This window comes from Acinonyx jubatus, chromosome E1, assembly GCF_027475565.1.
Source record: "Acinonyx jubatus isolate Ajub_Pintada_27869175 chromosome E1, VMU_Ajub_asm_v1.0, whole genome shotgun sequence".
Taxonomy (NCBI): domain Eukaryota; kingdom Metazoa; phylum Chordata; class Mammalia; order Carnivora; family Felidae; genus Acinonyx; species Acinonyx jubatus.
In genome coordinates this window covers 57,010,611-57,025,246 of record NC_069397.1, presented here as the reverse complement: position 1 = coordinate 57,025,246, position 14,636 = coordinate 57,010,611, and the positions used below count along the sequence as shown (strand labels likewise).

Sequence of the window (14,636 nt, the reverse complement as noted above, 5' to 3'; positions counted from 1 at the left end):
GTGGGGACTTTGTAGTCAGAGGACGGCCTGGGGCGGGGCCTCGGCGGAGGGCGGGGCCACGGCGAAGCGCGAGGGCGGATCCGTGGCGGCGCTGAGGCCGGCTTTTGGAGACCTCGTATTGTCTCGCTCCGTTCCCCCCAGCCCCCTTTTGCAGACGAGCAATGTCCCGAAGGTCCCAAAGTCAGTATACTGCAGCAGTGAGAGCCGAGCTCGGTTCGTCTGAGATAATTTTCAGGAAAACGTGAAATCCTAATTCTCATTCGGGTTTTAAGTAGGGAGAAGTGATAAAGGCTTTATTTCTACTCGTTAATCAGAGAAGCAAGCAGCCAGACGTTAAAACCAGTTCAAAGAGAATAGAAAAGGAGACCCGTTTATAGATGAGGCGCATTGAAATGAACATGTAAGTAGAGACAGAACTAGTTTTTCTGCAGGGTGGGGTTGGGGGCGGGGATCCCTGAGCTCCGGGAGAGACAGTCTACACCTTGTGAAAGAGAGCAAGGCTGGGGTCAGATGACTGCTTGGATGTGTGGTCGACGACGCATCGTGTTCCACTGAGGCATGGATATTTTTCTACACCCCGAATCTGCACTCTGCGGTAGGTAGGGCCCCCCAGCTCACAGGGCCTGAAGGTTTCTCAGAGGAGGCACGTTCCCAGCATCTTGGGCACTGTTCACAGTAAAAGTGGTGGAAGGAGATCTGAGCAGGCAGAAGTGTAGTCCGGAAGGAGGAATCCATGAGCACCTGGCCCCCCGCGGTCCCAAACAGACCAGACTCAGGCAGTCACTGCTGAACAGAATCCAAAGACCGAGAAACAAGTAGTGGGGAAACAGGAAAGGAATTTATTTCAGGGAGGCCAGCACCGGGAAGACAGCAGACTATTGGCTCAAAGACTGTCTCCAAAGTGCTGAAAAGACTTCCAGGTTGATATAAGGAAAATGTGGGACAGAGGTCGGTGGATATGTGCAGATGGGCAGCGGAGGTCAGGCGGATCACTGTCTTGGGGTCAATCATGCGGGGTCTTGCCGGCTCAGGGCAGTTCTTGATGCTTGAGGAGGGTAGTTTTCTGTTCCCACCACGGGATGCTTTGCCCGAAGGATCTGTTGCCCGAGTTAAGAGATAAGCTGGAAGGACTTAATCGGAGGTCAGAATGGAAGTAGTTGACGTCCAGTTTCAGAAGCAGGAAGTTCAAGGAGGCCAGACGCAGGGCTGGGGCCTGCAGGGCCAAGCGTGGGCCAGCCTGAGGCTCTCCTCTCCCAGCTGCTGACACCCCTGTGTGCAGCTGGGAGTGTCCAGCACTGGGCTGCAGCTGCTCCCAAGCCAAGTTGAGTGGGCCTCTTTACCGTGGTTGCAGACTTTGAACTTGATGAGGCCCCAAGCGTCCATAAACCTGGAGCACGGCGTGATGATTCAAGCTGTGGAATTTGAGCCCGGGGCCACACTGCCGGGAGGACAGGCCATCGTGGAGCAGGGGACAGCGATCCACGGGGAGGACAGAGATTGCAAAGTGCTGGGGAGTTCGCCAGGAGAAGGGGGAGCAGGGCCACAAAAGTCACTCCAGCTGTGATCAGGTGAGCACAGAGGACATGAAGTCTGTGGTCCGTACTTAACCAGTTGTTCCCAAGCACTTACCCGCAGCTTAGTGATAAATGTAAATAAATAAGCTTTTTGTCCTAACAATTAAAACATAGTTCGTAGAGATACATTAAACAGCCCTTAGGTAATACTCAGTCTCTGCGGGGAAAATATGCCCAGGCCTCTCTTTTCTGCCCCTCTGCACAGCATTAGCCTCTGGTCTAGGCGGACAGGGGACAGTCAGGTCTTGTGACCTCTGTGTCGGCCCCTGCTTGCTGCCTTCCCGGCTGACCCTCGTGGCTCCTGACCTCTCTGGGGATCAGGACGAGCCTGGAGGTCCCCGTGTCTGCCTTGAGGTCACACTGCTCCCTGCTGGGGCTCTAGACCTCTCTGCGATCTGGCTGGGCCCCCTAGAACCCTAACCCTTGTAGGATTGCCAGATAAAATACAGGATGTGTTCCCCTGCATGTGGCCAGCCTGTGTGCCTCCCTCTGTGGACACACAGTCACTCCAATGACACTAAAATGGCATACCCAGACTGCCTGCCCTTGCCCGGCCCCTACACAAACATTACATTCACTTTCTCCTTTTAAAAATTTAAAGTGCTCTAGAGAAAATTAACGTTCCTTTTAACCCCCCTCCCTCCTGGTTTCCTGGCCTCCCCTTGTCCTCAGTGTCCTACTGAGGACATCATCAGCTAGGCCTCTTTCCTTTGAGATGTTTTAAAATATCTGGGGCTCTTGGGTGGCTCAGTCAGTTGGGCGTCTGACTTTGGCTCAGGTCATGATCTCGCGGTTCACGGTTCGTGAGTTCAAGCCCTCGTGTCAGGCTCTGTGCTGACAGCTCAGAGGCCTGGAGCCTGCTTCCGATTCTGTGTCTCCCTCTCTCTCTCTGCCCCTCCCCCCATTCATGCTCACGCTCTCTCTCTCTCCCTCTCAAAAATAAATAAACATTAAAAAAATAATAAAATACTTCCAGTAGTAGCTGGAACTATAGAACATTGTTTGTGTCTGATAAAAATAGCATCATGTTGTACAGATTACTCTGTATCTTGCCTTTTTCACCCAGCAATCCTTTTGAAATCGAACCATGTTGAATTACATGGCTCTAACATGTCCGATTTTACTGTTATTTAATACGCTGTCACTTTAACACATCACCGGCTGCTTTCCAACCTGCCCACCTGTGGCCATTCAAACAGAAGCATTTGTTTGCTTTTATTTTTTGAATGTTAAAATGAACATCTTTGTATAAATCTTCTGGGACACCCATAGGCTAGTTTTTTTCTTTTTCAGGTAAAAACAGGGGGGTCGAGTTGCGAGCGGTGATCACGTGCGCATTGTCATACTTTACCCTCGCTAATGAGCTGGTCCAAAGGGGCTCTCGCGTTGACACGCTTCCATGCACCCGGTATGTATGTGTTGCCCCCCAACCTCTTAGCCCTGATATTATTTAACTCGGATTTTCTGCTCACCCAATGGGTGCACCTAGCTGTCTCTTTTTTATTTATTTATTTATTTTTACTTTTTTTTTTTTTTTTTTTTTTTTTGAGAGCGAGACAGAGCACAAGGGCAGAGAGAGAGGGAGACATGGAGTCCGAAGCAGGCTCCAGGCTCTGAGCCATCAGCACAGAGCCCGACGCGGGGCTCGAACTCACAAACCGTGAGATCATGACCTGAGCCAAAGTTGGACAGATGCTTAACTGACTGAGCCACCCAGGCACCCCAAATATAGTTGTGGGGTGTGTGTGTGTGTGTGTGTGTGTGTGTGTGTGTGTGTGTGTGTGTTGCAGGTATATAACTTCCAGATGCCATTGGAGGTAGGTCTTTAACATTTTATTTTCCTTTTTGGTTGTTGGTCTGTTCAGATTTTTCTTTCTTCCTGGGCCAATTTTGCTAATAAATGTTTTCCTGGAAAAGTGTCCTTTTCATGAGGTTTTTCAAATGCGGGGTATTAAGTCCTTCCTGATCCTATTTTTTAATCTCTTGGTTATGCCCTCTCTTTAATTCCAATGTTGTTTATTTGTGTTTCCTTTTTTTTTTTCCTTGATGCTTTTTGCTGAAGGACTATTTTATTGGTCTTTGCAAAACACAAGTGCTTGGGTTTGTTCTATTTTTTGTTTGTTTGTTTTCTGTTTCCCTAATCTCCGCTTTTATTTTATTTCCTCTTATTTTCTTTGGATTTCTTTTGTCATTCTTTTTCTGGCTTCAAACGTGGACAGTTTGGTTCACTTAGTTTTAAATCCTTCTTGTGTTTATATAAATACAGCAAGGGAGGGGCGCCTGGGTGGCTCAGTCGGCTGAGCGCCCGACTTTGGCTCAGGTCATGGTCCCCTGGTTTGTGGGTTCAAGCCCTGTATCGGGGTCTGTGCTGACAGCTCAGAGCCTAGAGCCTGCTTCGGATTCAGAGCCTGTGTCTCCCTCTCTCTCTCTCTCTGCCCCTCCCCTGCTCATGCTCTGTCTCTCTCTCTCAAAAATAAATAAACATTAAAAAAAAATTTTTTTTTATGCAGCAAGGGAATCCATGTGTCTCCGAGAGTGAAATTGCACTGGAGCCCACAGGTTTTGATATGTGGCACTGACATTTCCATTCAGTTCTAAATACTTCACAATCTCTGTCAGCTCCTCTCTACCCCGTCCAAAATGGTCCTTAATTTTGCTACAGGAGACTTCATCAGTCTGGTCTGTTATGATGAGTACTTTTTGTGTCCTTTTCAAAATGTATTTCCCTACCCTGAAGGCATGAACATATGGAATGCACCATCATAGTGTTTTCTAGAAGCTCTGTTGCTTTGCCGTTCACCTTTAGCTCTGCATCTCGGGCTGCATTCATTAGTGTTCACGATGTGAGGGAGGAGGACGCGTTCTTATTTTTTATCATGTGGATCCCCAGTCATTCTGTGGTCTTTGGAAAGACCGCCTTCATCCAGTGCTCTGCAGAGCTCCTCTCTGGAAAATCAGTGTCTGTACATGCTTGAGTCTGTTTGGGGCTCTGCGATGCTGAGATTTTACAATAATGTGTATTTGGTCTTCATTTCTGGCACAGAGCTCCTAAACCCTTGGAACATTCCCTAAATGATAAGAGCCATTAAAGTATCTTTTGTTAATCCCAACAAGCCCCTTTCAACCACACCAGAGTTTATGCCAGTGAGGAGACTTCTGGAAAGCCTCTAAGCATAGAGGCTGGTTTGACAGGGAATCAACCTGGATCAGAGAGTGGGAACTTTCAGGACCGTCCCCACCGCCTCCTGGGAGGGGAAAGGAACTGAGACGGAGTTCATCACCAAGGGCCAATGATTTAATCAACCGTGCTTGTGTTACGAAGGCTCTGGAAAACCCCTGAGCTACAGGGTTGGGAGAGCTTCCCGGTTGGCGAGCCCATGGAGGTGCTGGGAGGGTGGCACGTCCCCCAGGGAGCCCATGGAAGCTCCATGTCCCTTACCCTGCCTTATGCGTCTCTTCCAGCTGGGTGTTTGTTCCTGAGCCATGAACTTCTAGATCGTAAGTGTCGTGTACATCCCGGGCTGCCCTGGTGTTTGCTTCTCAGAGGGCAAGAAGCAGCAGGCTGTCCATAGACTGAGACTTTGTATCGTCTGAATAATACTGCGTAGTTCTCCACACAGACATCCTACACACCTACTGATAGATTTGCTCCTGTAGGTAAATGGCAGGTGGAAGTGGCATTTTGGATGGGTTACGGGTGGCTGCAAATTCACTGCCTCTCCTCCCAACAAAGGAGGGAGTCTATCACCCACTCCTTCTCTGGGCTGACCGGTGGTTAAGTAGCTGTGGGAGGGCTTCTCGGTCTAGGTCTCCAGAGGTCTTGGAGATTCCGCGCCTGCCCTCTCGGCCCCTGTGCTGAGAGCACCGTGCTGAGAGGTGCTGAGAGCACCTCACTCACGTGAGGCTGACAGCCACCCTGCCATCCTGAGGCCCACAGAAGCGCCCAGCCAACCTGCAGACTCATGAGAAAAACGAAGTGTGCGTCTTTCAGGATACTGAGTTTTTTAGGTGGTTTGTTATCTTACGATGGATAATGCCTCCAGCATTTTTATTCAGAGAGCAGGGGGAGGGGCAGAGGGAGAGGAAGAGAGAATCCCAAGCAGGCTCAACACTGGCAGCATAGAACCTAACGCGGGGCTCGATCTCACAAACTGTGAGATCGTGACCTGAGCGGAAATCAAGAGTCAGACGCTCACCCAACGAAGCCACCCGGGCGCCCTCATTTACTTTTTTAAAATATTTATTGGGGCGCCTGGGTGGTTCAGCCAGTTAAGTGTCCAACCTCACCTCAGGTCATGATCTCGCGATTCATGAGTTCGAGCCCCACGTTGGGCTCTCTGCTGTCCGCACAGAGCCCGCTTCAGACCCTCTGTCTCCCTCTCTTTGTTGTACTTCCTTCACTCATGCTCGTGCACTCGCTCTCGCTCTCTCTCTCAAAAATAAACATTTAAAAAATAAATAAATGGGGCGCCTGGGTGGCTCAGTCAGTTAAGCGGCTGACTTCAGCTTAGGTCGTGATCTCACTGTCCGTGGGTTCGAGCCCCGTGTCGGGCTCTGTGCTAACAGCTCGGAGCCTGGAGCCTGTTTCAGATTCTGTGTCTCCCTCTCTGTCTCTGACCCTCCCCCGTTCATGCTCTGTCTCTCTCTGTCTCAAAAATAAATAAATGTTAAAAAAAAAATTAAAAAATAAATAAAGTAAAATAAATTATTTATAAATGGGGCTCGAACTCACGAACCCGAGGTCAAGAGTCACATGCTTCCCCGACTGAGCCAGCCAAGTACCCCCTCCAGCATTTGTTTTTAAATTTCATTTTCAGGGGCGCCTGGGTGGCGCAGTCGGTTAAGCGTCCGACTTCAGCCAGGTCACGATCTCGCGGTCCGTGAGTTCGAGCCCCGCGTCAGGCTTTGGGCTGATGGCTTGGAGCCTGGAGCCTGTTTCCGATTCTGTGTCTCCCTCTCTCTCTGCCCCTCCCCCATTCATGCTCTGTTTCTCTCTGTCCCAAAAATAAATTAAAAAGAAAAAAAAGTTGGAAAAAAAATAAATAAATTTCATTTTCAGCTTGTTGCTGGTACAGTGATCGTTGTGTATCGACCCTACACCCATCAACTACTAATTCTAATCATCGTCTGCAGCTTCTCTTGGATTTTCCATGTAACTTACCAGCTGCAAAGAATGGCAATTTTATTCCTTCATTTCATAAATCCTTACATCTTGTATTTCCTTTCCTTTCCTTACCACACCGGCCAAGACCCCCAAAGCAATGCCGAGTACGTGCCATCACCCATCACCGAGTCCTTGCCTTTGGCCCCAGGGCCCGAGAAAGAGCTTGCCACCCTTCGCCTCTAGGGACAGTGTTTGTTAGAGGACTGTCCGCAGACCTGCTTTGTCCAGCAAGGGAACCTGTCTTCTGTACCACGTTTACGAAACTTTTCCATCCGAAATGGAGATGATTTCTAGAAGCCTTGAAGTGGTGATATGACTTTCATTCTTTACTTTGTTAATGTGGTAAAACACATTGGCTTGATGACGTTCTGCAAGGCTGCCTTCCCGAATAAACCCAGTGGGCTTGGACAGGTCACTGTCCCTCTTACCGCTGGCTTCGGTTTGCGGGCACGTTGTGGAAGATTCTCCCTCCTGTGCTCGTGTGTGGCACCCGCCGCGCTCTCCCTCTTCCGCAGTGTTCTCCCAGGTGTTGGCATCAGCATTATGATCACCTCAGTAAACAAGGTGGAGAATGTGCCCATTTCTCTTTTCTGGGAGAGTTTGTGCAAGGTTAAGGCTGCTGCTCCATAAATGTTTGGTAAAAGTTTACTCATCAAACAATCTGAGCCTAGAGGTTTATTCTTTTTTTTTAATTTTTTTTTAATGTTCGCTTATTTTGGAGAGAGAAAGAGTGGGGAAGGGGCAGAGAGAGAGGGAGACACAGAATGGGAAGCAGGCTCCAGGCTCCGAGCCATCAGCACAGAGCCCGACGCGGGGCTTGAACCCACAAGCTGTGAGATCGTGACCCGAGCCGAAGTCAGATGCTTAACTGACTGAGCCACCTAGGTGCCCCTATTCTTTTTTTTAAATGTTTATTTATTTATTTTGAGAGACAGAGTACATGAGTGGGGCAGGGGCAGAGAGAGGGAGAGAGAATCCCAAGCAGGCCCCGCATTGTCAGCACAGAACCTGATGCGGTGGTCAGTCCCACAAACCGTGAGATCATGACCTGAGCAGAAATCAAGAGTCGGAGGCTCAAGTGACTGAGCCACTCACACGCCCCTGTTAAAAGCTTTTTAGTTACAGGGGCGCCTGGGTGGCTCAGTCGGCTGAGCATCCGACTTCGGCTCAGGTCATGATCTCGAGGTCTGTGAGTTCCAGCCCCGTGTCGGGCTCTGTGCTGACAGCTCAGAGCCTGGAGCCTGCTTCAGATTCTGTGTCTCCCTCTCTCTGACCCTCCCCCGTTCATGCTCTGTCTCTCTCTGTCTCAAAAGTAAATAAACGTTAAAAAAAAAAATTAAAAAAAAAAAAACACTTTGATTTCTATGTCTCCCTCTCTCTCTGTCCCTCCCCCGTTCATGCTCTGTCTCTGTCTCTGTCTCTCTCTCAAAAATAAATAAACATTAAAAAAAATTTTTTTTTTGTAAAAAAAAGCTTTTTAATTACAGATTCTATTCGATTCTTCTAAGACTGTTCAGATCTTCCCGTCCTTCCTGCATCACCCCTGGGAATTGTGTTTTTGGAAACAGAAAAATGCTCATCTCATCCCATCCCGTATTTCAGACGCATCACCATGAAGTTATTCCTAATACTTACGGACTGTTTTCCGTGTCTATAGCATCTGGGGTGATGTTTGTTTCTTTTCCTACTTCATTATTTTCTTCCTTGTATCTTTGTTGTTTCTTTTCTTACTTTCTTTGGGTTAATTTGCCCCTCTTTCCCTAAGTCCTTAAAGGGATGCTCATCTCATTGATTTTCAGCCTTTCTTCCTGTATTGATACTTCAGTAAAAGCTGGACGTTAAGCCTCGCTTTAGTATATCCCACGGGTTTTGATACATAGTGGGGGTGAGTTCCATTTTAATTAATTTCAAAATATTTTCTCATTTTGTTACGATTCACTCGTTTTTTTTAATCCGTCGGTTATTTGGAAGGATATTTCCTAACTCCCAAACATATAATTTGCTTTTTGTTATTGATTTTTGGCATAATTGAATTATATACTTGGGTATACACTGAATACACACAGAGAAAATACCGTGTATGATTCAGTCCTTTGAAAGTAAAACTCACTTTATGGCTAAGATGTTTTTAAAAACAGGCCATGCGTTCGCCTGAAAAGACTGTATTTTGCAGTTGGTGTTCTATAAATGACCGTTAAGTTGGATTTTCTAATTCTATTTCTCCAATCCTCTATTTATTGATTTTTTTAAAGAATATGATTATTCTATCAGTTGCTGAGAGGGGTGTGTTAACATTTCCCACTATGATTCGGCATTTGGCTTTCCTGTTCCTGTGCCTTGACGTATTTTTGAGGCTATGTTATTAGGTACGTATAGACTTTAAATTTACCTTCTCTCGTCCTGGTGAATTGACCGAGTGGTGATCTTGAGATGCCTGCTTTCTAGTAAGCTTTATGCTTTAACGTCTGACATTATAGTTCTTTTATATATATATATAATGTTTATTTATTTTGAGAGAGAGAGCATGAGCCGGGGGAGGGAGAGAGAGAGAGAGAGAGAGAGAGAGAGAGAGAGAGAGAATCTCAAGCTGTGAGCACGGAGCTCAACGAGGGGCTCGATCTCACAAACTGTGAGATCATGACCTGAGCTGAGATCGAGAGTCGGGTGCTTAACCAACTGAGCCACCCAGGCACCCCAACTGGGTGCTTTTTAAAATTCCATCCCCGGGGCGCCTGGGTGGCTCGGTCGTTTGGGCGTCCGACTTCGGCTCAGGTCATGATCTCGCGGTCCGTGAGTTCGAGCCCCGCGTCGGGCTCTGTGCTGACAGCTCAGAGCCTGGAGCCTGTTTCAGATTCTGTGTCTCTCTCTCTGACCCTCCCCCGTTCATGCTCTGTTTCTCTCTGTCTCAAAAATAAATAAACGTTAAAAAAAATGTTTAAAAAATAAAATTCCATCCCCTTCCATTAGCTTGGATGTTACACCCCTTTTACTACGATTTACTGGTTACTCAAGAGATTACCACACACATCCTTCATTTATCCAAGTCAAATATGATGTTACTTTTACTTATTTCCAAGCCAACATATGGATGGCAGAACACCTAAAACTCTATATGCCCCTAGATCCATTATTTGCGCATGATCGAGCTACCTAAACTAGTTCAACAACCATCTTCTTATCACACTCACAGATTCCGTGGGTTTTAGGAACTTGGGAAGAGCACAGAGGGGACCTCTGGCCTCTGCTATCATATAGAAAACTCCGTTCAACATGTTGAGGGGCTTCCAAATTGTTTTCCGAGACTTTATTTTTTAAATATATACAGGCAATATCTGCTTAGAATTACCACCCAGTTTACCATTTTTGTTAGCTCATTCGTGTCTGCATTCTTGACCTTCCCTCTGGGATCACTTTCACTTCATGTGGGTTTGCCAGGGGTAATTGGTCCCACGTTTTGTTTTCTTGAAACCGTCTTCATTTTGTTACATCATCCTGGGGGATAGAACTTTAGATCAAAAAGCTATCGTCTTTCAGCCTTTTAAATGTACCATCCCACTCTCCTTCGGCTTCCTTTCCTTCTGTTGAGAGGACATTGTCAGGTTCGTTACTGCTCCTTGGAAAGACAACAATTCCCCCCTTCGTGTTAAGATTTCCTCTTTGCCTTTGGTTTGCAATGGTTTCCCCACCCTGTCCCTGCGGGGCGCGCCCTTGTTTTCATTCATCCCGCTGGGGATTCGCTGTGCTTCTGGAATCTGTGCCTTAGCGGCTTTCCTCGATCAGGTGACGTGCTCAGCCGTTGTCTTCTCAATATCGTTTCTCTTGTGTTCTTTCGTTTCTCCTTCTGGGACTCCAGCTGCACATACGTTGGGGTCTCCTTCTGGAACTCCAGTTCCCTGTCCTCCCTGTACAGACATGTTCCCCATTCTGTAGCCCCCATGCCCTCATCTCTCCGTGCTTCTTTCTGAATATCGTCTTCTGATTTATCTTCTAAGCTACCGAGTTTTCTCTTCGGCATACAACATGCTGGTGCCCTCGGCCACGGGGCTCTTCATGGTGGCACCTGGTTTCCCCCCCCCCCCACTTCTGGAGTTTCCGGTTGATTCGTTCGTGTTCGTTAGTTATCACGAGTTGCAAGTTCTCCGCCACAACTCTCGGTCTTTATCTCCTCAAATGCGGCGAGAACGGCTGTTTCCATCTCTGATTGTGATAACGCTAATGGGTTTCTTCCTCCCCACGAGGAAAGCCTGCTGTACTCACCTGTCGGATGTCTTAGTAAGGACAGTCTCAAACTGAATGGACAGCTCACTTGATGGCTATCTCGATTGAGCGGTTGGCACTTTTTCTTATCTCTAGGCACGGAGGTTTCCGAGTTATCTCGAGTGTGCAAACTTCTCCTCCTACTTGGGGCAATCTCTAAAGTGGAAATTTCTTGTCCTCGCCTGACCATCCGCGTAAAGAGCAGTGGGCCCCGCTCCATTCCGCCCCAGGAGGAGCCGGCTAGCAGGGCCAGCTGACGGAGGGCGTCTGAGGTCACTTCGCCTCTCCAAGCCCTGCTCCAGCTGCGAGGGGACATCGGAGAGAAAGGCACGGTCCTCAATTAGCTGTTCCTTGTGGAATGCTTCCCTTGGCACCTGTGTCAGCCTCCCGCGTTTGAGTGACCTCATCCAACAGTTGGTTCCAAAGTTCTTGTTAAGTAATGCTCTCGGGAGAGCTAAAACCCTGACCGTCCCATCCCATCTCATGAACCTGGACCCTGACCCCATCCTGGGCCAAGCCCAGAATAGTGAGACTGGCTCTGAAGGTTACCCGCCTAGGGCTCCAGGGTCTCCCGGGGCCCGAACAGAGAAGGGCAAGGCTTCCAGCGTGTGTACAGGCATGCGCTTATAACTACTGAGATCTGATTTACGCAGCACACAATCTGCCCATCGCGAGTGCGCAGTTCAGCGGTTTCAGCGTCCTCACGGAGGTGCGTAACCACCACCGTCATCCCTTTTGGAACGTTCTCATCACCCCAAAAAGAGAACCCTGTACCTGTTAGCAGTCACCCCCTTCCCCCAAACCTCAGCCCCTGCAAACCTCTAAACCTATTTTCCATCTCTCCGGATTTGCCAGTTCAGGACATTTCCCACGCTTGGGATCATAGAACGTGTGGTCTTTTGTGACTGGCTCCCTTCACTTAGCGTCGTTATTATATAGCAGGTGTCACTGCCCCCTTCCTTTTTACAGCCGACTACTCTTCTGTTGTGTGGATAGACCACATTCTGTCCATTTATTCATCACCTGATGGGCATTTGGTTTGTTTCTACTTTGTTTTGAGTAATGCTGCCGAGGACCTTTATCTACAATATTTTCATTTCTTTTGGGTACACACCTAGGCGTGGGATTGCTGGGTCACCTGTAGCTGTCTGTTTAATATTCTGAGGAAGTGCAAGACTGTTTGCCAAAGCGGCTGCACCATTTTACACCCCTGCCAGCCGCGTAAGGGGGTGACAGCCTCTCTACGTCCTTGCCAACGTTTGTCACTTATGATGACAGCCATCTTGTTGGCTGTGAACTTGTATCTCACTGTGGTTTTGACGTGCATTTCCCTGGGGGCCAGTGATACTGAGCATCTTTTCATGTACTTACTGGTCATTTGTAAATCTTCTTTGAGAAATGTTTATTGAGACCCTTTGCCTATTTTTTTTTTATTTTAGAGAGAGAGAGGCAAGTGGGGGAAAGGAATAGAGGAAAAGAGAGAGATACAGAGAGAGAGAGAATCTGAAGCAGGCCCCATGCTCAGCAGGGCTCGATCCCACAACGCTGGGATCATGACCTGAGCTGAAGTCAAAAGTTGGACGCTCAGCCAGCTGAGCCACCCATGAACCCCCCTTTGCATATTTTTTACTTGGTTTTTGTGTGTGTGTGTGTTTATTAATTTTTGAGAAAGAGAGAGAGAGTGGGGGAGGGGCAGAGAGAGGGGGAGACAGAGGATCCGAAGTGGGCTCAGCGCTGACAGCAGAGGCCCCAGTATGGGGCTCGAAGTCACGAACTGCCAGACCATGACCTGAGCCGGAGTCAGATGGCCAACCGACTGAGCCACGTTAGGTGCCACAGTTTGGTTTTCTTTTAATTATTGAGTGGCAAGAGTTCTTTATATGTTCCAGATAGAAGTCCCTTATCAGATCTATGATTTACAAATATTTTCTCCCATTTCGTGCTGTCACTTTCTCAGTCATGTCCTTTGAAGCCCGGAATTTTACATCTTGATGATATTCTGATTTATCTATTTTTCCTTGTGTTGCTTGGGGTTTGGTATCACATCTAGGAAACTACTGCCTGATACAAGGTTGGGATCATTTACAGCCATACTGTTTTCTAAGAATTTCGTAGTTTTAGCTCTTCTACTGAGGTCTTTGATTCACTTCGAGTTAATTTTTGTATACGGTGTCAGGTAGGGGTCCAGCTCTTTTCTTTGCACCTGGAAGCGTCTTGTTTTATTTTATTATTTTCTGTAAACTTGTGAGTTTTCTTTTCATGATCTGGGCAAGAAGGGCTCATTTTATTCCAGTTACTGTGGCCCCCAAAGGAACAGTTTGCCATCATACCATTGTGTTCCCATAGCGAACGCCACAGAAACTCGTCCCTGAGTGCAAACGCACGCACACACACACACGCACACACAGTAACCCCATGGGATGGGATGTGTACGCCTCACTGCTCCCACCCCTGGCTACAGAAGCTCCTGAAAGTTGTAGCTAAACAGTTCTCTCCTTTGGCGGAGTCATCAGCTGTTTCTAAGTCCTTTTGCTAAAACACTAGTATTTGTTTTGCGACTGAGTTTATCAGGTCTTTTCCAGGAACGGTTAGCCAAGTCCTTACTAGCTGAGGTCAGGGCACAGGGCAAGGAGCCCATGCAAAGTAAGTTGCTTGGGGAGGGAGTCATATGGGGCAGATAACTAGGTGCCAAGCATCCACTGCTGAGGAGGCTACATCTGTATCACACCACAGTTAACACCCCAGAAAAGTCCTCCGGAAGGCAAGTACCCTATCTTATTCGTCATGGCGTCCCAGCACCTAGCACATGGGCAGCCACAAAGTAGGCAGGGTAAATATTTGGAGAGTCAGAAGTGCAAACAGGAAGGGAACAGAACAATAGAAGGACAGGGGCAGCAAGGACTGGGTGTGGGGAGAGCTCAGAGAGAGAGAGAGCATTGCACGGGCTCTGGAGCAAACGCTACCTCATCCCCCGCGTTGGCTTGGCGGGCGGTAGAGCAGGTGTTCCGCGCTCCGTGTCCCTGGAGACAGGGCAGGAGCTGGCCCGTTCTCTCTGTGCGTCTTCAGGAGATAGCCTCCCCACTGCGTAGACGGCACATCCTTCTATATGGATGGCCTCGGCTGGGTGGAGGTGGGGGCCTGCCCACAGCCGAGCAGGGGCTGATCCCAGGACCAGGCAGAGGAAGGACACCAGCCCTGCTGGCACCAGAGGGAGCAAAGGCAGCTCCGGCACTGCCTGCTGGCCGCCGTCGGATAAGGGCTCTGGCCGCTAACCCAGTTGGCAAGCGACAGAGAGAAGAAGCGTCCACTCTTCAGTGCTCGAGCATAAGGGAGGCTGTTGGTGGGTGTATTCAAGCCAGCAGGTCATTGTATTGGGTTAAATCATGTCCCCCCCACCGCAAGAGGTACGTCCAAGTCCTAACCCCTGATTCCCGTGAATGTGAAGAGGTCATTAAGGATCTTGAGAGGAGATCATCCTGGGTGTAGGGTGGGCCCTAAATCCGGTGACTGGTATCTTAATGAGGGAAAGGAGAGGGAGGTCCGAGAGGCCCAAGAAAGAAGACAGAGACGGGCAGAGACCGGGGTGACACAGCCACACACCACGGAATGCCGGGGACCACCAGAAGCTGAAGGGTCCTCCC

General features: G+C 48.5%; 1 long non-coding RNA gene across 1 annotated transcript; it reads left to right on the top strand.

Moving 5' to 3' along the window:
* Positions 1-19: 19 nt before the first annotated feature.
* LOC113597028 (uncharacterized) lies at positions 20-6,020 on the top strand. The gene is made up of 4 exons (XR_003417871.2): positions 20-400; positions 1,352-1,568; positions 2,868-2,982; positions 5,037-6,020. It is a non-coding gene; the product is annotated as an uncharacterized LOC113597028 (long non-coding RNA).
* The last annotated feature ends 8,616 nt before the right edge of the window (positions 6,021-14,636 follow it).